Raw genomic sequence first — 25,172 nt, 5'->3', positions numbered from 1 at the left:
CATCTGGAACAAACCTAAATATATTGTAAATATCTCTTTCCCTCCATCAGGGAACAAACCTAAATATACTGTAAAAACCTCTTTCCTTCCATCAAGGAACAAACCTAAGTATACTGTAAATACCTATTTCCCTCCAACAGGGAACAAACCTAAGTATACTGTAAATATCTCTTTCCCTCCATCAGGGATCAAACCTAAATATTTTGTAATTATCTGTTTCCCACCAATAGGGAATAAACCTAACAATACTGTAAATAACTCTTTCCCTCCAACAGGGAACAAACCTAAGTATACTGTAAATAACTCTTTCCCTCCATCAGGGAAAAAACCTAAATATACTGTAAATACCTCTTTCCCTCCATCAGGGAAAAAACCTCAATATACTGTAAATATCTCTTTCCCTCCAACAGGGAACAAACCTAAGTATACTGAAAATATCTCTTTCCCTCCAATAGGGAACAAACCTTAGTATACTGTAAATACCTCTTTCCCTCCAACAGGGAACAAACCTAAATATACTGTAAATACCCCTTTCCCTCCAACAGGGAACAAACCTAAGTATACTGTAAATACCTCTTTCCCTCCATCAGGAACAAACCTAAATATATTGTAAAATATCTCTTTCCCTCCAACAGGGAACAACCCTAAATATACTGTAAATACATCTTTCCATCCATCAAGGAAGAAACCTAAGTATATTGTAAATACCTATTTCCCTCCAACAGGGAACTAACCTAAGTATACTGTCAATATATCTTTCCCTTCAACACGGAAAAAACCGAAGTATACTGTAAATATCTCTTTCACTACATCAGGAAACAAACGTAAGTATACTGTCAATACATCTTTCCTTCCAAAAGGGAACAAACCTAAGTATACTGTAAATATCTCTTTCCCTTCAACAGGGAACATACCTAGGTATACTGTAAATATCTCTTTCCCTCCAACAGGGAACAAACCTAAATATACTGTAATTACATCTTTCCCTCCAACAGCGAACAAACCTAAGTATACAGTAAATACCTCTTTCCCTCCAACAGGGAACAAACCTAAATATACTGTAAATATCTCTTTCCCTCCAACAGGGAACAAACCTAAGTATACTGTAAATACCTCTTTCCTTCAATCAGGGAACAAACCTAAGTATACTGTAAATACCTCTTTCCCTCCAACAGGGAACAAACTTAAGTATACTGTAAATATATCTTTCCCTCCAACAGGGAACAAACCTAAATATACTGTAAATATCTCTTTCCCTCCAACAGGGAAAAAACCTAAGTATACTGTAAATATCTCTTTCCCTCCAACAGGGAACAAACCTTAGTATACTGTAAATATATATTTCCCTCCAACAGGGAGCAAACCTAAGTATACTGTAAATACCTGTTTCCCTCCAACAGGGAACAAACCTAAGTATACTGTAAATATCTCTTTCTCTAGAACAAGAAACAAACCTGAGTATGCACTTTCCCTCCAACAGCGAACAAACCTAAGTATACTGTAAATACCTCTTTCCCTCCAACAGGGGACAAACCTAAATATACTGTAAATATCTCTTTCCCTCCAACAGGGAAAAACCTAAGTATACTGTAAATACATCTTTCCTTCAATCAGGGAACAAACCTAAGTATACTGAAAATAACTCTTAACCTCCAACAGGGAACAAACCTAAGTATACTGTAAATATCTCTTTCCCTCCAACAGGGAACAAACCTAAATATACTGTAAATATATCTTTCCCTCCAACAGGGAACAAACTTAAGTATACTGTAAATATCTCTTTCCCTCCAACAGTGAACAAACCTAAATATACTGTAAATACCCCTTTCCCTCCAACAGGGAACAAACCTAAGTATACTGTAAATATCTCTTTCCCTCCAACAGGGAATAAACCTAAGTATACTGTAAATATCTCTTTCCCTCCATCAGGGAACAAACCTGAGTATACTGTAAATACCTCTTTCCCTCCAACAAGGAACAAACCTAAATATACTGTAAATACCTCTTTCCCTCCAACAGGGAACATACCTAAATATACTGTAAATATCTCCTTCCCTCCAACAGGGAACAAACCTAAATATACTGTAAATACCTCTTTCCCTCCAACAGGGAACAAACCTAAATATACTGAAAATATCTCTTTATCTCCAACAGGGAACAAACCTAAGTATACTGTAAATATATCTTTCCCTCCAACAAGGGAACAAACCTAAGTATACTGTAAATATATCTTTCCCTCCAACAGTGATTAAACCTAAGTATACTGTAAATATATATTTCTGTCCAACAGGGAACACACCTAAGTATACTGTAAATATCTCTTTCCCTCCAACAGGGAACAAACCTAAATATACTGTAAATATCTCTTTATCTCCAAAGGGGAATAAACCTAAATATACTGTAATTATCTCTTTCCCTCCAACAGGGAACAAACCTAAGTATACAATAAATATCTCTTTCCCTCCAACAGGGAACAAGCCTAAGTATACAGTAAATAATTATTTCCCTCCAACAGTGAACAAACCTAAATATACTGTAAATACCTCTTTCCCTCTAACAGGGAACAAACCTAAGTATACTGTAAATATCTCTTTCCCTCCATCAGTGAACAAACCTAAGTGTACTGTAAATAACTGTTTCCCTCCATCAGGGAAAAAACCTAAATATACTGTAAATATCTCTTTCGCTCCAACAGGGAACAAACCAAAGTATACTGTAAATACCTCTTTCCCTCCAACAGGGAACAAATCTAAATATACTGTAAATACCTCTTTCCTTCAATCAGGGAACAAACCTAAATATTTTGTAAATAACTCTTTCCCTCCATCAGGGAACAAACCTAAATATACTGTAAATACCTCTTTCCTTCCATCAAGGAACAAACCTAAGTATACTGTAAATACCTATTTCCCTCCAACAGGGTACAAACATAAGTATACTGTAAATATCTCTTTCCCTCCATCAGGGATCAAACCTAAATATACTGTAATTATCTCTTTCCCTCCAACAGGGAATAAACCTAAGTATAATGTAAATATATCTTTCCCTCCAACAAGGGAACAAACCTAAGTATACTGTAAATATATCTTTCCCTCAAACAGGGATCAAACCTAAGTATACTGTAAATATCTTTCCCTCCAACAGGGAACAAACCTAAATATACTGTAAATATCTCGATATCTCCAACAGGGAATAAACCTAAACATACTGTAATTATCTCTTTCCCTCCAACAGGAAACAAACCTAAGTATACTGTAAATATCTCTTTCCCTCCAACAGGGAACAAACCTAAGTATACTGTAAATACCTGATTCCCTCCATCAGGGAAAAAACCTAAATATACTGTAAATATCTCTTTCCCTCCAACAGGGAACAAACCTAAGTATACTGTAAATATCTCTTTCCCTCCATCAGGGAACAAACCTAAATATATTGTAAATATCTCTTTCCCACCAACAGGGAACAAACCTAAATATACTGTAAATACCTCTTTCCTTCCATCAGGGAACAAACCTAAATATATTGTAAATATCTCTTTCCCTCCATCAGGGAACAAACCTAAATATACTGTAAATACCTCTTTCCTTCCATCAAGGAACAAACCTAAGTATACTGTAAATACCTCTTTCCCTACAACAGGGAACAAACCTAAGTATACTGTAAATATCTCTTTCCCTCCATCAGGGATCAAACCAAAATATACTGTAATTATCTCTTTCCCTCCAACAGGGAATAAACTTAAGAATACTGTAAATAACTCTTTCCCTCCAACAGCGAACAAACCTAAGTATACTGTAAATACCTCTTTCCCTCCATTAGGGAAAAAACCTAAATATACTGTAAATACCTCTTTCCCTCCATAAGGGAAAAACCTAAGTATACTGTAAATACCTCTTTCCCTACAACAGGGAACAAACCTATGTATACTGTAAATATATCTTTCCCTCCAACAGGGAACAAACCTAAATATACTGTAAATACATCTTTCCTTCCAACACGGAACAAACCTAAGTATACTTTAAATATCTCTTTCCCTCCAACAGTAATAACTATTTCCCTCCAACAGGGAACACACCTAAATATACTGTAATTACCTCTTTCCCTCCAACAGCAAACAAACCTAAGTATACTGTAAATACCTCTTTCCCTCCAACAGGGAACAAAAATAAGTATACTGTAAATATCTCTTTCTCTCCAACAATAAACAATCCTAAGTATGCTGTAATTACCTCTTGCCCTCCAACAGCGAGCAAACCTAAGTATACTATAAATACATCTTTCCCTCCAACAGTTAAAAAAACTATGTGTACTGTAAATATCTATTTCCCTCCTACAGGGAACAAACCTAAGTATATAATAAATATCTCTTTCCCTCCAACAGGGAACAAGCCTAAGTATACAGTAAATAATTCTTTCCCTCCAACAGGGAACAAACCTAAGTATACTGTAAATATCTCTTTCCCTCCAACAGGGAACAAACCTAAACATACTGTAAATATCTCTTTCCCTCCAGCAGGGAACAAACTTAAGTATACGGTAAATATCTCTTTCCCTCCAACAGGGAACAAACCTAAGTATACTGTAAATACCTCTTTCCCTCCAACAGGGAACAAACCTAAATATACTGTAAATACCCCTTTCCCTCCAACAGGGAACAAACCTAAGTATACTGTAAATACCTCTTTCCTTCCATCTGGAACAAACCTAAATATATTGTAAATATCTCTTTCCCTCCATCAGGGAACAAACCTAAATATACTGTAAAAACCTCTTTCCTTCCATCAAGGAACAAACCTAAGTATACTGTAAATACCTATTTCCCTCCAACAGGGAACAAACCTAAGTATACTGTAAATATCTCTTTCCCTCCATCAGGGATCAAACCTAAATATTCTGTAATTATCTGTTTCCCACCAATAGGGAATAAACCTAACAATACTGTAAATAACTCTTTCCCTCCAACAGGGAACAAACCTAAGTATACTGTAAATAACTCTTTCCCTCCATCAGGGAAAAAACCTAAATATACTGTAAATACCTCTTTCCCTCCATCAGGGAAAAAACCTCAATATACTGTAAATATCTCTTTCCCTCCAACAGGGAACAAACCTAAGTATACTGTAAATACCTATTTCCCTCCAACAGGGAACAAACCTAAGTATACTGTAAATATATCTTTCCCTCCAACAGGGAACAACCGAAGTATACTGTAAATATCGCTTCCCCTACATCAGGAAACAAACCTAAATATACTGTAAATACATCTTTCCTTCCAACACGGAACAAACCTAAGTATACTGTAAATATCTCTTTACCTCCAACAGCAATAACTATTTCCCTCCATCAGGGAACAAACCTAAGTATACTGTAAATATCTCTTTACCTCCAACAGAGAACAAACCTAAGTATACTGTAAATACCTCTTTCCCTCCATCAGGGAACAAACCTAAATATACTGTAAAAACCTCTTTCCTTCCATCAAGGAACAAACCTAAGTATACTGTAAATACCTATTTCCCTCCAACAGGGAACAAACTTAAGTATACTGTAAATATCTCTTTCCCTCCATCAGGGATCAAACCTAAATATTCTGTAATTATCTGTTTCCCACCAATAGGGAATAAACTTAACAATACTGTAAATAACTCTTTCCCTCCAACAGGGAACAAACCTAAGTATACTGTAAATAACTCTTTCCCTCCATCAGGGAAAAAACCTAAATATACTGTAAATACCTCTTTCCCTCCATCAGGGAAAAAACCTCAATATACTGTAAATATCTCTTTCCCTCCAACAGGGAACAAACCTAAGTATACTGTAAATACCTATTTCCCTCCAACAGGGAACAAACCTAAGTATACTGTAAATATATCTTCCCCTACATCAGGAAACAAACCTAAATATACTGTAAATACATCTTTCCTTCCAACACGGAACAAACCTAAGTATACTGTAAATACCTCTTTACCTCCATCAAGGAAAAAACATAAATATACTGTAAATACCTCTTTCCCTCCATCAGGGAAAAAACCTAAAAATATTGTAAATACCTCTTTCCCTCCAACAGGGAACAAACCTAAGTATACTGTAAATACCTATTTCCCTCCAACAGGGAACAATCCTAAGTATACTGTAAATATATCTTTCCCTCCAACAGGGAACAAACCTAAGTATACTGTAAATATCTCTTTCACTACATCAGGAAACAAACCTAAATATACTGTAAATACATCTTTCCTTCCAACAGGGAACAAAGCTAAGTATACTGTAAATACATCTTTCCCTCCAACAGTTAAAAAAACTATGTGTACTGTAAATATATCTTTCCCTCCAACAGGGAACAAACCTAAGTATACAGTAAAAAACTCTTTCCCTCGAACAGGGAACAAGCCGAAGTATACAGTAAATAATTATTTCCCTCCAACAGGGAACAAACCTAAGTATACTGTAAATATCTTTTTCCCTCCAACAGGGAACAAACCCAAGTATACTGTAAATATCTCTTTCCCTCCAATAGGGAACAAACCTTAGTATACTGTAAATATCTCTTTCCCTCCAACAGGGAAGAAACCTTTGTATACTGTAAATATATTTTTCCAACCAACAGGGAACAAACCTAAGTATACTGTAAATACCTCTTTCCCTCCAACAGGGAACAAACTTAAGTATACTGTAAATATATCTTTCCCTCCAACAGGGAACAAACCTAAGTATACTGTAAATATCTCTTTCCCTCCAACAGGGAACAAACCTAAACATACTGTAAACATCTCTTTCCCTCCAGCAGTGAACATCTTAAGTTTACCATAAATATCTCTTTCCCTCCAACAGGGAACAAACCTAAATATACTGTAAATACCCCTTTCCCTCCAACAGGGAACAAACCTAAGTATACTGTAAATACCTCTTTCCTTCCATCTGGAACAAACCTAAATATATTGTAAATACCTCTTTCCCTCCATCAGGGAACAAACCTAAATATACTGTAAATACATCTTTCCATCCATCAAGGAAGAAACCTAAGTATACTGTAAATAATTCTTTCCCTCCAACAGGGAACTAACCTAAGTATACTGTAAATATATCTTTCCCTCCAACAGGGAACAAACCTAAGTATACTGTAAATATCTCTTTCACTACATCAGGAAACAAACCTAAGTATACTGTCAATACATCTTTCCTTCCAAAAGGCAACAAACCTAAGTATACTGTAAATATCTCTTTCCCTTCAACATTGAACATACATAAGTATACTGTAAATATCTCTTTCCCTCCAACAGTGAACACACCTAAATATACTGTAATTACCTCTTTCCCTCCAACAGCGAACAAACCTATTTATACTGTAATTACCTCTTTCCCTCCAACAGCGAACAAACCTAAGTATACTGTAAATACCTCTTTCCCTCCAAAAGGGAACAAACCTAAATATACTGTAAATATCTCTTTCCCTCCAACAGGGAACAAACCTAAGTATACTGTAAATACCTCTTTCCTTCAATCAGGGAACAAACCTAAGTGTACTGTAAATACCTCTTTCCCTCCAACAGGGAAAAAACCTAAGTATACTGTAAATATCTCTTTCCCTCCAACAGGGAACAAACATTGGTATACTGTAAATATATCTTTCCCTCCAACAGGGAACAAACCTTAGTATACTGTAAAAACCTCTTTCGCTCCAACAGGGAACATACCTAAGTATACTGGAAATACCTCTTTTCCTCCAACAGGGAACAAACCTAAATATACAGTAAATATCTCTTTCCCTCAAACAGGGAACAAACCTAAGTATACTTAAATTCATTTTTCCCTCAAACAGTTAATAAAACTAAGTATACTGTAAAAATCTCTTTCCTTAAATCAGGGAACACACCTAAGTATACTGTAAATATCTCTTTCCCTCCAACAAGGAACAAACCTAAGTATACTCTAAATACATCTTTCCGTCGAAAAGTTAAAAAAAGTAAGTGTACTGTAAATATCTCTTTCCCTCCAACAGGTAACAAACCAAAGTATACAGTAAATACATCTTTCCCTCCAACAGTTAAAAAACTAAGTGTACTGTAAATATATCTTTCCCTCCATTAGGGAACAAACCTAAGTATACTGTAAATATCTCATTCCCTCCAACAGGGAACAAACTTAAGTAAACTGTAAATATATCTTTCCCTCCAACAGGGAACAAACCTAAGTATACTGTAAATACCTCTTTCCCTCCAACAGGGAACAAACCTAAATATACTGTAAATACCCCTTTCCCTCCAACAGGGTACAAACCTATGTATACTGTAAATATCTCTTTCCCTCCAACAGGGAATAAACCTAAGTATACTGTAAATATCTCTTTCCCTCCAACAGCGAACAAACCTTAGTATACTGTAAAGATCTCTTTTCCTCCAACAGGGTACAAACCTAAATATACTGTAAATATCTCTTTCCCTCCAACAGGGAACAAACCTAAGTATACTGTAAATATCTCTTTCCCTCCAACAGGGAACAAACCTAAGTATACTGTAAATATCTCTTTCCCTCCATCAGGGAACAAACCTGAGTATACTGTAAATATCTCTTTCCCTCAATCAGGGAACAATCCTGAGTATACTGTAAATATCTCTTTCCCTCCTACAGGGAATAAACCTAAGTATACTGTAAATATCTCTTTCCCTCCTACAGGTAACAAACCTAAGTATACTGTAAAAATCTCTGTCCCTCCAAACAGGGAACAAACCTAAATATACTGTAAATATCTCTTTACCTCCAACAGAGAACAAACCTAAGTATACTGTAAATACCTCTTTCCCTCCATCAGGGAACAAACCTAAGTATACTGTAAATATCTCTTTACCTCCAACAGAGAACAAACCTAAGTATACTGTAAATACCTCTTTCCCTCCATCAGGGAACAAACCTAAGTATACTGTAAATATCTCTTTCCCTCCAACAGGGAACAAACCTAAGTATACTGTAAATACCTCTTTCCTTCCAACAGGGAACAAACCTAAGTATACTGTAAATATCTCTTTCCCTCCAACAGGGAACAAACCTATGTATACTGTAAATATCTCTTTCCCTCCATCAGGGAACAAACCTGAGTATACTGTAAATATCTCTTTCCCTCAATCAGGGAACAATCCTGAGTATACTGTAAATATCTCTTTCCCTCCTACAGGGAATAAACCTAAGTATACTGTAAATATCTCTTTCCCTCCTACAGGTAACAAACCTAAGTATACTGTAAAAATCTCTGTCCCTCCAAACAGGGAACAAACCTAAATATACTGTAAATATCTCTTTACCTCCAACAGAGAACAAACCTAAGTATACTGTAAATACCTCTTTCCCTCCATCAGGGAACAAACCTAAGTATACTGTAAATATCTCTTTACCTCCAACAGAGAACAAACCTAAGTATACTGTAAATACCTCTTTCCCTCCATCAGGGAACAAACCTAAATATACTGTAAATATCTCTTTCCCTCCAACAGGGAACAAACCTAAGTATACTGTAAATACCTCTTTCCTTCCAACAGGGAACAAACCTAAGTATACTGTAAATATCTCTTTCCCTCCAACAGGGAACAAACCTATGTATACTGTAAATATCTCTTTCCCTCCAACAGGGAACAAACCTAAGTATACTGTAAATACCTATTTCCCTCCAACAGGGAACAAACCTAAGTATACTGTAAATATATCTTCCCCTACATCAGGAAACAAACCTAAATATACTGTAAATACATCTTTCCTTCCAACACGGAACAAACCTAAGTATACTGTAAATACCTCTTTACCTCCATCAAGGAAAAAACATAAATATACTGTAAATACCTCTTTCCCTCCATCAGGGAAAAAACCTAAAAATACTGTAAATACCTCTTTCCCTCCAACAGGGAACAAACCTAAGTATACTGTAAATACCTATTTCCCTCCAACAGGGAACAATCCTAATTATATTGTAAATATATCTTTCCCTCCAACAGGGAACAAACCTAAGTATACTGTAAATATCTCTTTCACTACATCAGGAAACAAACCTAAATATACTGTAAATACATCTTTCCTTCCAACAGGGAACAAAGCTAAGTATACTGTAAATACATCTTTCCCTCCAACAGTTAAAAAAACTATGTGTACTGTAAATATATCTTTCCCTCCAACAGGGAACAAACCTAAGTATACAGTAAAAAACTCTTTCCCTCGAACAGGGAACAAGCCGAAGTATACAGTAAATAATTATTTCCCTCCAACAGGGAACAAACCTAAGTATACTGTAAATATCTCTTTCCCTCCAACAGGGAACAAACCCAAGTATACTGTAAATATCTCTTTCCCTCCAATAGGGAACAAACCTTAGTATACTGTAAATATCTCTTTCCCTCCAACAGGGAAGAAACCTTTGTATACTGTAAATATATTTTTCCAACCAACAGGGAACAAACCTAAGTATACTGTAAATACCTCTTTCCCTCCAACAGGGAACAAACTTAAGTATACTGTAAATATATCTTTCCCTCCAACAGGGAACAAACCTAAGTATACTGTAAATATCTCTTTCCCTCCAACAGGGAACAAACCTAAACATACTGTAAACATCTCTTTCCCTCCAGCAGTGAACATCTTAAGTTTACCATAAATATCTCTTTCCCTCCAACAGGGAACAAACCTAAATATACTGTAAATACCCCTTTCCCTCCAACAGGGAACAAACCTAAGTATACTGTAAATACCTCTTTCCTTCCATCTGGAACAAACCTAAATATATTGTAAATACCTCTTTCCCTCCATCAGGGAACAAACCTAAATATACTGTAAATACATCTTTCCATCCATCAAGGAAGAAACCTAAGTATACTGTAAATAATTCTTTCCCTCCAACAGGGAACTAACCTAAGTATACTGTAAATATATCTTTCCCTCCAACAGGGAACAAACCTAAGTATACTGTAAATATCTCTTTCACTACATCAGGAAACAAACCTAAGTATACTGTCAATACATCTTTCCTTCCAAAAGGCAACAAACCTAAGTATACTGTAAATATCTCTTTCCCTTCAACATTGAACATACATAAGTATACTGTAAATATCTCTTTCCCTCCAACAGTGAACACACCTAAATATACTGTAATTACCTCTTTCCCTCCAACAGCGAACAAACCTATTTATACTGTAATTACCTCTTTCCCTCCAACAGCAAACAAACCTAAGTATACTGTAAATACCTCTTTCCCTCCAAAAGGGAACAAACCTAAATATACTGTAAATATCTCTTTCCCTCCAACAGGGAACAAACCTAAGTATACTGTAAATACCTCTTTCCTTCAATCAGGGAACAAACCTAAGTGTACTGTAAATACCTCTTTCCCTCCAACAGGGAAAAAACCTAAGTATACTGTAAATATCTCTTTCCCTCCAACAGGGAACAAACATTGGTATACTGTAAATATATCTTTCCCTCCAACAGGGAACAAACCTTAGTATACTGTAAAAACCTCTTTCGCTCCAACAGGGAACATACCTAAGTATACTGGAAATACCTCTTTTCCTCCAACAGGGAACAAACCTAAATATACAGTAAATATCTCTTTCCCTCAAACAGGGAACAAACCTAAGTATACTTAAATTCATTTTTCCCTCAAACAGTTAATAAAACTAAGTATACTGTAAAAATCTCTTTCCTTAAATCAGGGAACAAACCTAAGTATACTGTAAATATCTCTTTCCCTCCAACAAGGAACAAACCTAAGTATACTCTAAATACATCTTTCCGTCGAAAAGTTAAAAAAAGTAAGTGTACTGTAAATATCTCTTTCCCTCCAACAGGTAACAAACCAAAGTATACAGTAAATACATCTTTCCCTCCAACAGTTAAAAAACTAAGTGTACTGTAAATATATCTTTCCCTCCATTAGGGAACAAACCTAAGTATACTGTAAATATCTCATTCCCTCCAACAGGGAACAAACTTAAGTAAACTGTAAATATATCTTTCCCTCCAACAGGGAACAAACCTAAGTATACTGTAAATACCTCTTTCCCTCCAACAGGGAACAAACCTAAATATACTGTAAATACCCCTTTCCCTCCAACAGGGAACAAACCTATGTATACTGTAAATATCTCTTTCCCTCCAACAGGGAATAAACCTAAGTATACTGTAAATATCTCTTTCCCTCCAACAGGGAACAAACCTTAGTATACTGTAAAGATCTCTTTTCCTCCAACAGGGTACAAACTAAATATACTGTAAATATCTCTTTCCCTCCAACAGGGAACAAACCTAAGTATACTGTAAATATCTCTTTCCCTCCAACAGGGAACAAACCTAAGTATACTGTAAATATCTCTTTCCCTCCATCAGGGAACAAACCTGAGTATACTGTAAATATCTCTTTCCCTCAATCAGGGAACAATCCTGAGTATACTGTAAATATCTCTTTCCCTCCTACAGGGAATAAACCTAAGTATACTGTAAATATCTCTTTCCCTCCTACAGGTAACAAACCTAAGTATACTGTAAAAATCTCTGTCCATCCAAACAGGGAACAAACCTAAATATACTGTAAATATCTCTTTACCTCCAACAGAGAACAAACCTAAGTATACTGTAAATACCTCTTTCCCTCCATCAGGGAACAAACCTAAGTATACTGTAAATATCTCTTTACCTCCAACAGAGAACAAACCTAAGTATACTGTAAATACCTCTTTCCCTCCATCAGGGAACAAACCTAAGTATACTGTAAATATCTCTTTCCCTCCAACAGGGAACAAACCTAAGTATACTGTAAATACCTCTTTCCTTCCAACAGGGAACAAACCTAAGTATACTGTAAATATCTCTTTCCCTCCAACAGGGAACAAACCTATGTATACTGTAAATATCTCTTTCCCTCCATCAGGGAACAAACCTGAGTATACTGTAAATATCTCTTTCCCTCAATCAGGGAACAATCCTGAGTATACTGTAAATATCTCTTTCCCTCCTACAGGGAATAAACCTAAGTATACTGTAAATATCTCTTTCCCTCCTACAGGTAACAAACCTAAGTATACTGTAAAAATCTCTGTCCCTCCAAACAGGGAACAAACCTAAATATACTGTAAATATCTCTTTACCTCCAACAGAGAACAAACCTAAGTATACTGTAAATACCTCTTTCCCTCCATCAGGGAACAAACCTAAGTATACTGTAAATATCTCTTTACCTCCAACAGAGAACAAACCTAAGTATACTGTAAATACCTCTTTCCCTCCATCAGGGAACAAACCTAAGTATACTGTAAATATCTCTTTCCCTCCAACAGGGAACAAACCTAAGTATACTGTAAATACCTCTTTCCTTCCAACAGGGAACAAACCTAAGTATACTGTAAATATCTCTTTCCCTCCAACAGGGAACAAACCTATGTATACTGTAAATATCTCTTTCCCTCCAACAGGGAACAAACCTAAGTATACTGTAAATACCTATTTCCCTCCAACAGGGAACAAACCTAAGTATACTGTAAATATATCTTCCCCTACATCAGGAAACAAACCTAAATATACTGTAAATACATCTTTCCTTCCAACACGGAACAAACCTAAGTATACTGTAAATACCTCTTTACCTCCATCAAGGAAAAAACATAAATATACTGTAAATACCTCTTTCCCTCCATCAGGGAAAAAACCTAAAAATACTGTAAATACCTCTTTCCCTCCAACAGGGAACAAACCTAAGTATACTGTAAATACCTATTTCCCTCCAACAGGGAACAATCCTAATTATATTGTAAATATATCTTTCCCTCCAACAGGGAACAAACCTAAGTATACTGTAAATATCTCTTTCACTACATCAGGAAACAAACCTAAATATACTGTAAATACATCTTTCCTTCCAACAGGGAACAAAGCTAAGTATACTGTAAATACATCTTTCCCTCCAACAGTTAAAAAAACTATGTGTACTGTAAATATATCTTTCCCTCCAACAGGGAACAAACCTAAGTATACAGTAAAAAACTCTTTCCCTCGAACAGGGAACAAGCCGAAGTATACAGTAAATAATTATTTCCCTCCAACAGGGAACAAACCTAAGTATACTGTAAATATCTCTTTCCCTCCAACAGGGAACAAACCCAAGTATACTGTAAATATCTCTTTCCCTCCAATAGGGAACAAACCTTAGTATACTGTAAATATCTCTTTCCCTCCAACAGGGAAGAAACCTTTGTATACTGTAAATATATTTTTCCAACCAACAGGGAACAAACCTAAGTATACTGTAAATACCTCTTTCCCTCCAACAGGGAACAAACTTAAGTATACTGTAAATATATCTTTCCCTCCAACAGGGAACAAACCTAAGTATACTGTAAATATCTCTTTCCCTCCAACAGGGAACAAACCTAAACATACTGTAAACATCTCTTTCCCTCCAGCAGTGAACATCTTAAGTTTACCATAAATATCTCTTTCCCTCCAACAGGGAACAAACCTAAATATACTGTAAATACCCCTTTCCCTCCAACAGGGAACAAACCTAAGTATACTGTAAATACCTCTTTCCTTCCATCTGGAACAAACCTAAATATATTGTAAATACCTCTTTCCCTCCATCAGGGAACAAACCTAAATATACTGTAAATACATCTTTCCATCCATCAAGGAAGAAACCTAAGTATACTGTAAATAATTCTTTCCCTCCAACAGGGAACTAACCTAAGTATACTGTAAATATATCTTTCCCTCCAACAGGGAACAAACCTAAGTATACTGTAAATATCTCTTTCACTACATCAGGAAACAAACCTAAGTATACTGTCAATACATCTTTCCTTCCAAAAGGCAACAAACCTAAGTATACTGTAAATATCTCTTTCCCTTCAACATTGAACATACATAAGTATACTGTAAATATCTCTTTCCCTCCAACAGTGAACACACCTAAATATACTGTAATTACCTCTTTCCCTCCAACAGCGAACAAACCTATTTATACTGTAATTACCTCTTTCCCTCCAACAGCAAACAAACCTAAGTATACTGTAAATACCTCTTTCCCTCCAAAAGGGAACAAACCTAAATATACTGTAAATATCTCTTTCCCTCCAACAGGGAACAAACCTATGTATACTGTAAATATCTCTTTCCCTCCAACAGGGAATAAACCTAAGTATACTGTAAATATCTCTTTCCCTCCAACAGGGAACAAACCTTAGTATACTGTAAAGATCTCTTTTCCTCCAACAGGGTACAAACTAAATATACTGTAAATATCTCTTTCCCTCCAACAGGGAACAAACCTAAGTATACTGTAAATATCTCTTTCCCTCCAACAGGGAACAAACCTAAGTATACTGTAAATATCTCTTTCCCTCCATCAGGGAACAAACCTGAGTATACTGTAAATATCTCTTTCCCTCAATCAGGGAACAATCCTGAGTATACTGTAAATATCTCTTTCCCTCCTACAGGGAATAAACCTAAGTATACTGTAAATATCTCTTTCCCTCCTACAGGTAACAAACCTAAGTATACTGTAAAAATCTCTGTCCATCCAAACAGGGAACAAACCTAAATATACTGTAAATATCTCTTTACCTCCAACAGAGAACAAACCTAAGTATACTGTAAATACCTCTTTCCCTCCATCAGGGAACAAACCTAAGTATACTGTAAATATCTCTTTACCTCCAACAGAGAACAAACCTAAGTATACTGTAAATACCTCTTTCCCTCCATCAGGGAACAAACCTAAGTATACTGTAAATATCTCTTTCCCTCCAACAGGGAACAAACCTAAGTATACTGTAAATACCTCTTTCCTTCCAACAGGGAACAAACCTAAGTATACTGTAAATATCTCTTTCCCTCCAACAGGGAACAAACCTATGTATACTGTAAATATCTCTTTCCCTCCATCAGGGAACAAACCTGAGTATACTGTAAATATCTCTTTCCCTCAATCAGGGAACAATCCTGAGTATACTGTAAATATCTCTTTCCCTCCTACAGGGAATAAACCTAAGTATACTGTAAATATCTCTTTCCCTCCTACAGGTAACAAACCTAAGTATACTGTAAAAATCTCTGTCCCTCCAAACAGGGAACAAACCTAAATATACTGTAAATATCTCTTTACCTCCAACAGAGAACAAACCTAAGTATACTGTAAATACCTCTTTCCCTCCATCAGGGAACAAACCTAAGTATACTGTAAATATCTCTTTACCTCCAACAGAGAACAAACCTAAGTATACTGTAAATACCTCTTTCCCTCCATCAGGGAACAAACCTAAGTATACTGTAAATATCTCTTTCCCTCCAACAGGGAACAAACCTAAGTATACTGTAAATACCTCTTTCCTTCCAACAGGGAACAAACCTAAGTATACTGTAAATATCTCTTTCCCTCCAACAGGGAACAAACCTATGTATACTGTAAATATCTCTTTCCCTCCAACAGGGAACAAACCTAAGTATACTGTAAATACCTATTTCCCTCCAACAGGGAACAAACCTAAGTATACTGTAAATATATCTTCCCCTACATCAGGAAACAAACCTAAATATACTGTAAATACATCTTTCCTTCCAACACGGAACAAACCTAAGTATACTGTAAATACCTCTTTACCTCCATCAAGGAAAAAACATAAATATACTGTAAATACCTCTTTCCCTCCATCAGGGAAAAAACCTAAAAATACTGTAAATACCTCTTTCCCTCCAACAGGGAACAAACCTAAGTATACTGTAAATACCTATTTCCCTCCAACAGGGAACAATCCTAATTATATTGTAAATATATCTTTCCCTCCAACAGGGAACAAACCTAAGTATACTGTAAATATCTCTTTCACTACATCAGGAAACAAACCTAAATATACTGTAAATACATCTTTCCTTCCAACAGGGAACAAAGCTAAGTATACTGTAAATACATCTTTCCCTCCAACAGTTAAAAAAACTATGTGTACTGTAAATATATCTTTCCCTCCAACAGGGAACAAACCTAAGTATACAGTAAAAAACTCTTTCCCTCGAACAGGGAACAAGCCGAAGTATACAGTAAATAATTATTTCCCTCCAACAGGGAACAAACCTAAGTATACTGTAAATATCTCTTTCCCTCCAACAGGGAACAAACCCAAGTATACTGTAAATATCTCTTTCCCTCCAATAGGGAACAAACCTTAGTATACTGTAAATATCTCTTTCCCTCCAACAGGGAAGAAACCTTTGTATACTGTAAATATATTTTTCCAACCAACAGGGAACAAACCTAAGTATACTGTAAATACCTCTTTCCCTCCAACAGGGAACAAACTTAAGTATACTGTAAATATATCTTTCCCTCCAACAGGGAACAAACCTAAGTATACTGTAAATATCTCTTTCCCTCCAACAGGGAACAAACCTAAACATACTGTAAACATCTCTTTCCCTCCAGCAGTGAACATCTTAAGTTTACCATAAATATCTCTTTCCCTCCAACAGGGAACAAACCTAAATATACTGTAAATACCCCTTTCCCTCCAACAGGGAACAAACCTAAGTATACTGTAAATACCTCTTTCCTTCCATCTGGAACAAACCTAAATATATTGTAAATACCTCTTTCCCTCCATCAGGGAACAAACCTAAATATACTGTAAATACATCTTTCCATCCATCAAGGAAGAAACCTAAGTATACTGTAAATAATTCTTTCCCTCCAACAGGGAACTAACCTAAGTATACTGTAAATATATCTTTCCCTCCAACAGGGAACAAACCTAAGTATACTGTAAATATCTCTTTCACTACATCAGGAAACAAACCTAAGTATACTGTCAATACATCTTTCCTTCCAAAAGGCAACAAACCTAAGTATACTGTAAATATCTCTTTCCCTTCAACATTGAACATACATAAGTATACTGTAAATATCTCTTTCCCTCCAACAGTGAACACACCTAAATATACTGTAATTACCTCTTTCCCTCCAACAGCGAACAAACCTATTTATACTGTAATTACCTCTTTCCCTCCAACAGCGAACAAACCTAAGTATACTGTAAATACCTCTTTCCCTCCAAAAGGGAACAAACCTAAATATACTGTAAATATCTCTTTCCCTCCAACAGGGAACAAACCTAAGTATACTGTAAATACCTCTTTCCTTCAATCAGGGAACAAACCTAAGTGTACTGTAAATACCTCTTTCCCTCCAACAGGGAAAAAACCTAAGTATACTGTAAATATCTCTTTCCCTCCAACAGGGAACAAACATTGGTATACTGTAAATATATCTTTCCCTCCAACAGGGAACAAACCTTAGTATACTGTAAAAACCTCTTTCCCTCCAACAGGGAACATACCTAAGTATACTGGAAATACCTCTTTTCCTCCAACAGGGAACAAACCTAAATATACAGTAAATATCTCTTTCCCTCAAACAGGGAACAAACCTAAGTATACTTAAATTCATTTTTCCCTCAAACAGTTAAAAAAACTAAGTATACTGTAAAAATCTCTTTCCTTAAATCAGGGAACAAACCTAAGTATACTGTAAATATCTCTTTCCCTCCAACAAGGAACAAACCTAAGTATACTCTAAATACATCTTTCCGTCCAAAAGTTAAAAAAAGTAAGTGTACTGTAAATATCTCTTTCCCTCCAACAGGTAACAAACCAAAGTATACAGTAAATACATCTTTCCCTCCAACAGTTAAAAAACTAAGTGTACTGTAAATATATCTTTCCCTCCATTAGGGAACAAACCTAAGTATACTGTAAATATCTCATTCCCTCCAACAGGGAACAAACTTAAGTAAACTGTAAATATATCTTTCCCTCCAACAGGGAACAAACCTAAGTATACTGTAAATACCTCTTTCCCTCCAACAGGGAACAAACCTAAATATACTGTAAATACCCCTTTCCCTCCAACAGGGAACAAACCTATGTATACTGTAAATATCTCTTTCCCTCCAACAGGGAATAAACCTAAGTATACTGTAAATATCTCTTTCCCTCCAACAGGGAACAAACCTTAGTATACTGTAAAGATCTCTTTTCCTCCAACAGGGTACAAACCTAAATATACTGTAAATATCTCTTTCCCTCCAACAGGGAACAAACCTAAGTATACTGTAAATATCTCTTTCCCTCCAACAGGGAACAAACCTAAGTATACTGTAAATATCTCTTTCCCTCCATCAGGGAACAAACCTGAGTATACTGTAAATATCTCTTTCCCTCAATCAGGGAACAATCCTGAGTATACTGTAAATATCTCTTTCCCTCCTACAGGGAATAAACCTAAGTATACTGTAAATATCTCTTTCCCTCCTATAGGTAACAAACCTAAGTATACTGTAAAAATCTCTGTCCCTCCAAACAGGGAACAAACCTAAATATACTGTAAATATCTCTTTACCTCCAACAGAGAACAAACCTAAGTATACTGTAAATACCTCTTTCCCTCCATCAGGGAACAAACCTAAGTATACTGTAAATATCTCTTTACCTCCAACAGAGAACAAACCTAAGTATACTGTAAATACCTCTTTCCCTCCATCAGGGAACAAACCTAAGTATACTGTAAATATCTCTTTCCCTCCAACAGGGAACAAACCTAAGTATACTGTAAATACCTCTTTCCTTCCAACAGGGAACAAACCTAAGTATACTGTAAATATCTCTTTCCCTCCAACAGGGAACAAACCTATGTATACTGTAAATATCTCTTTCCCTCCATCAGGGAACAAACCTGAGTATACTGTAAATATCTCTTTCCCTCAATCAGGGAACAATCCTGAGTATACTGTAAATATCTCTTTCCCTCCTACAGGGAATAAACCTAAGTATACTGTAAATATCTCTTTCCCTCCTACAGGTAACAAACCTAAGTATACTGTCAAAATCTCTGTGCCTCCAAACAGGGAACAAACCTAAATATACTGTAAATATCTCTTTACCTCCAACAGAGAACAAACCTAAGTATACTGTAAATACCTCTTTCCCTCCATCAGGGAACAAACCTAAGTATACTGTAAATATCTCTTTACCTCCAACAGAGAACAAACCTAAGTATACTGTAAATACCTCTTTCCCTCCATCAGGGAACAAACCTAAGTATACTGTAAATATCTCTTTCCCTCCAACAGGGAACAAACTTAAGTAAACTGTAAATATATCTTTCCCTCCAACAGGGAACAAACCTAAGTATACTGTAAATACCTCTTTCCCTCCAACAGGGAACAAACCTAAATATACTGTAAATACCCCTTTCCCTCCAACAGGGAACAAACCTATGTATACTGTAAATATCTCTTTCCCTCCAACAGGGAATAAACCTAAGTATACTGTAAATATCTCTTTCCCTCCAACAGGGAACAAACCTTAGTATACTGTAAAGATCTCTTTTCCTCCAACAGGGTACAAACTAAATATACTGTAAATATCTCTTTCCCTCCAACAGGGAACAAACCTAAGTATACTGTAAATATCTCTTTCCCTCCAACAGGGAACAAACCTAAGTATACTGTAAATATCTCTTTCCCTCCATCAGGGAACAAACCTGAGTATACTGTAAATATCTCTTTCCCTCAATCAGGGAACAATCCTGAGTATACTGTAAATATCTCTTTCCCTCCTACAGGGAATAAACCTAAGTATACTGTAAATATCTCTTTCCCTCCTACAGGTAACAAACCTAAGTATACTGTAAAAATCTCTGTCCCTCCAAACAGGGAACAAACCTAAATATACTGTAAATATCTCTTTACCTCCAACAGAGAACAAACCTAAGTATACTGTAAATACCTCTTTCCCTCCATCAGGGAACAAACCTAAGTATACTGTAAATATCTCTTTACCTCCAACAGAGAACAAACCTAAGTATACTGTAAATACCTCTTTCCCTCCATCAGGGAACAAACCTAAGTATACTGTAAATACCTCTTTCCCTCCATCAGGGAACAAACCTAAGTATACTGTAAATATCTCTTTCCCTCCAACAGGGAACAAACTTAAGTAAACTGTAAATATATCTTTCCCTCCAACAGGGAACAAACCTAAGTATACTGTAAATACCTCTTTCCCTCCAACAGGGAACAAACCTAAATATACTGTAAATACCCCTTTCCCTCCAACAGGGAACAAACCTATGTATACTGTAAATATCTCTTTCCCTCCAACAGGGAATAAACCTAAGTATACTGTAAATATCTCTTTCCCTCCAACAGGGAACAAACCTTAGTATACTGTAAAGATCTCTTTTCCTCCAACAGGGTACAAACTAAATATACTGTAAATATCTCTTTCCCTCCAACAGGGAACAAACCTAAGTATACTGTAAATATCTCTTTCCCTCCAACAGGGAACAAACCTAAGTATACTGTAAATATCTCTTTCCCTCCATCAGGGAACAAACCTGAGTATACTGTAAATATCTCTTTCCCTCAATCAGGGAACAATCCTGAGTATACTGTAAATATCTCTTTCCCTCCTACAGGGAATAAACCTAAGTATACTGTAAATATCTCTTTCCCTCCTACAGGTAACAAACCTAAGTATACTGTAAAAATCTCTGTCCCTCCAAACAGGGAACAAACCTAAATATACTGTAAATATCTCTTTACCTCCAACAGAGAACAAACCTAAGTATACTGTAAATACCTCTTTCCCTCCATCAGGGAACAAACCTAAGTATACTGTAAATATCTCTTTACCTCCAACAGAGAACAAACCTAAGTATACTGTAAATACCTCTTTCCCTCCATCAGGGAACAAATCTAAGTATACTGTAAATATCTCTTTCCCTCCAACAGGGAACAAACCTAAGTATACTGTAAATACCTCTTTCCTTCCAACAGGGAACAAACCTAAGTATACTGTAAATATCTCTTTCCCTCCAACAGGGAACAAACCTATGTATACTGTAAATATCTCTTTCCCTCCATCAGGGAACAAACCTGAGTATACTGTAAATATCTCTTTCCCTCAATCAGGGAACAATCCTGAGTATACTGTAAATATCTCTTTCCCTCCTACAGGGAATAAACCTAAGTATACTGTAAATATCTCTTTCCCTCCTACAGGTAACAAACCTAAGTATACTGTAAAAATCTCTGTCCCTCCAAACAGGGAACAAACCTAAATATACTGTAAATATCTCTTTACCTCCAACAGAGAACAAACCTAAGTATACTGTAAATACCTCTTTCCCTCCATCAGGGAACAAACCTAAGTATACTGTAAATATCTCTTTACCTCCAACAGAGAACAAACCTAAGTATACTGTAAATACCTCTTTCCCTCCATCAGGGAACAAACCTAAGTATACTGTAAATATCTCTTTCCCTCCAACAGGGAACAAACCTAAGTATACTGTAAATACCTCTTTCCTTCCAACAGGGAACAAACCTAAGTATACTGTAAATATCTCTTTCCCTCCAACAGGGAACAAACCTATGTATACTGTAAATATCTCTTTCCCTCCAACAGGGAACAAACCTAAGTATACTGTAAATACCTATTTCCCTCCAACAGGGAACAAACCTAAGTATACTGTAAATATATCTTCCCCTACATCAGGAAACAAACCTAAATATACTGTAAATACATCTTTCCTTCCAACACGGAACAAACCTAAGTATACTGTAAATACCTCTTTACCTCCATCAAGGAAAAAACATAAATATACTGTAAATACCTCTTTCCCTCCATCAGGGAAAAAACCTAAAAATACTGTAAATACCTCTTTCCCTCCAACAGGGAACAAACCTAAGTATACTGTAAATACCTATTTCCCTCCAACAGGGAACAATCCTAATTATATTGTAAATATATCTTTCCCTCCAACAGGGAACAAACCTAAGTATACTGTAAATATCTCTTTCACTACATCAGGAAACAAACCTAAATATACTGTAAATACATCTTTCCTTCCAACAGGGAACAAAGCTAAGTATACTGTAAATACATCTTTCCCTCCAACAGTTAAAAAAACTATGTGTACTGTAAATATATCTTTCCCTCCAACAGGGAACAAACCTAAGTATACAGTAAAAAACTCTTTCCCTCGAACAGGGAACAAGCCGAAGTATACAGTAAATAATTATTTCCCTCCAACAGGGAACAAACCTAAGTATACTGTAAATATCTCTTTCCCTCCAACAGGGAACAAACCCAAGTATACTGTAAATATCTCTTTCCCTCCAATAGGGAACAAACCTTAGTATACTGTAAATATCTCTTTCCCTCCAACAGGGAAGAAACCTTTGTATACTGTAAATATATTTTTCCAACCAACAGGGAACAAACCTAAGTATACTGTAAATACCTCTTTCCCTCCAACAGGGAACAAACTTAAGTATACTGTAAATATATCTTTCCCTCCAACAGGGAACAAACCTAAGTATACTGTAAATATCTCTTTCCCTCCAACAGGGAACAAACCTAAACATACTGTAAACATCTCTTTCCCTCCAGCAGTGAACATCTTAAGTTTACCATAAATATCTCTTTCCCTCCAACAGGGAACAAACCTAAATATACTGTAAATACCCCTTTCCCTCCAACAGGGAACAAACCTAAGTATACTGTAAATACCTCTTTCCTTCCATCTGGAACAAACCTAAATATATTGTAAATACCTCTTTCCCTCCATCAGGGAACAAACCTAAATATACTGTAAATACATCTTTCCATCCATCAAGGAAGAAAACTAAGTATACTGTAAATAATTCTTTCCCTCCAACAGGGAACTAACCTAAGTATACTGTAAATATCTCTTTCCCTTCAACATTGAACATACATAAGTATACTGTAAATATCTCTTTCCCTCCAACAGTGAACACACCTAAATATACTGTAATTACCTCTTTCCCTCCAACAGCGAACAAACCTATTTATACTGTAATTACCTCTTTCCCTCCAACAGCGAACAAACCTAAGTATACTGTAAATACCTCTTTCCCTCCAAAAGGGAACAAACCTAAATATACTGTAAATATCTCTTTCCCTCCAACAGGGAACAAACCTAAGTATACTGTAAATACCTCTTTCCTTCAATCAGGGAACAAACCTAAGTGTACTGTAAATACCTCTTTCCCTCCAACAGGGAAAAAACCTAAGTATACTGTAAATATCTCTTTCCCTCCAACAGGGAACAAACATTGGTATACTGTAAATATATCTTTCCCTCCAACAGGGAACAAACCTTAGTATACTGTAAAAACCTCTTTCCCTCCAACAGGGAACATACCTAAGTATACTGGAAATACCTCTTTTCCTCCAACAGGGAACAAACCTAAATATACAGTAAATATCTCTTTCCCTCAAACAGGGAACAAACCTAAGTATACTTAAATTCATTTTTCCCTCAAACAGTTAAAAAAACTAAGTATACTGTAAAAATCTCTTTCCTTAAATCAGGGAACAAACCTAAGTATACTGTAAATATCTCTTTCCCTCCAACAAGGAACAAACCTAAGTATACTCTAAATACATCTTTCCGTCCAAAAGTTAAAAAAAGTAAGTGTACTGTAAATATCTCTTTCCCTCCAACAGGTAACAAACCAAAGTATACAGTAAATACATCTTTCCCTCCAACAGTTAAAAAACTAAGTGTACTGTAAATATATCTTTCCCTCCATTAGGGAACAAACCTAAGTATACTGTAAATATCTCATTCCCTCCAACAGGGAACAAACTTAAGTAAACTGTAAATATATCTTTCCCTCCAACAGGGAACAAACCTAAGTATACTGTAAATACCTCTTTCCCTCCAACAGGGAACAAACCTAAATATACTGTAAATACCCCTTTCCCTCCAACAGGGAACAAACCTATGTATACTGTAAATATCTCTTTCCCTCCAACAGGGAATAAACCTAAGTATACTGTAAATATCTCTTTCCCTCCAACAGGGAACAAACCTTAGTATACTGTAAAGATCTCTTTTCCTCCAACAGGGTACAAACCTAAATATACTGTAAATATCTCTTTCCCTCCAACAGGGAACAAACCTAAGTATACTGTAAATATCTCTTTCCCTCCAACAGGGAACAAACCTAAGTATACTGTAAATATCTCTTTCCCTCCATCAGGGAACAAACCTGAGTATACTGTAAATATCTCTTTCCCTCAATCAGGGAACAATCCTGAGTATACTGTAAATATCTCTTTCC

The sequence above is a fragment of the Taudactylus pleione genome, unplaced genomic scaffold (assembly GCF_031769625.1).
Source record: "Taudactylus pleione unplaced genomic scaffold, aTauple2 ptg000050l, whole genome shotgun sequence".
Lineage (NCBI taxonomy): Eukaryota > Metazoa > Chordata > Amphibia > Anura > Myobatrachidae > Taudactylus > Taudactylus pleione.
This window is presented reverse-complemented; position numbering follows the sequence as displayed.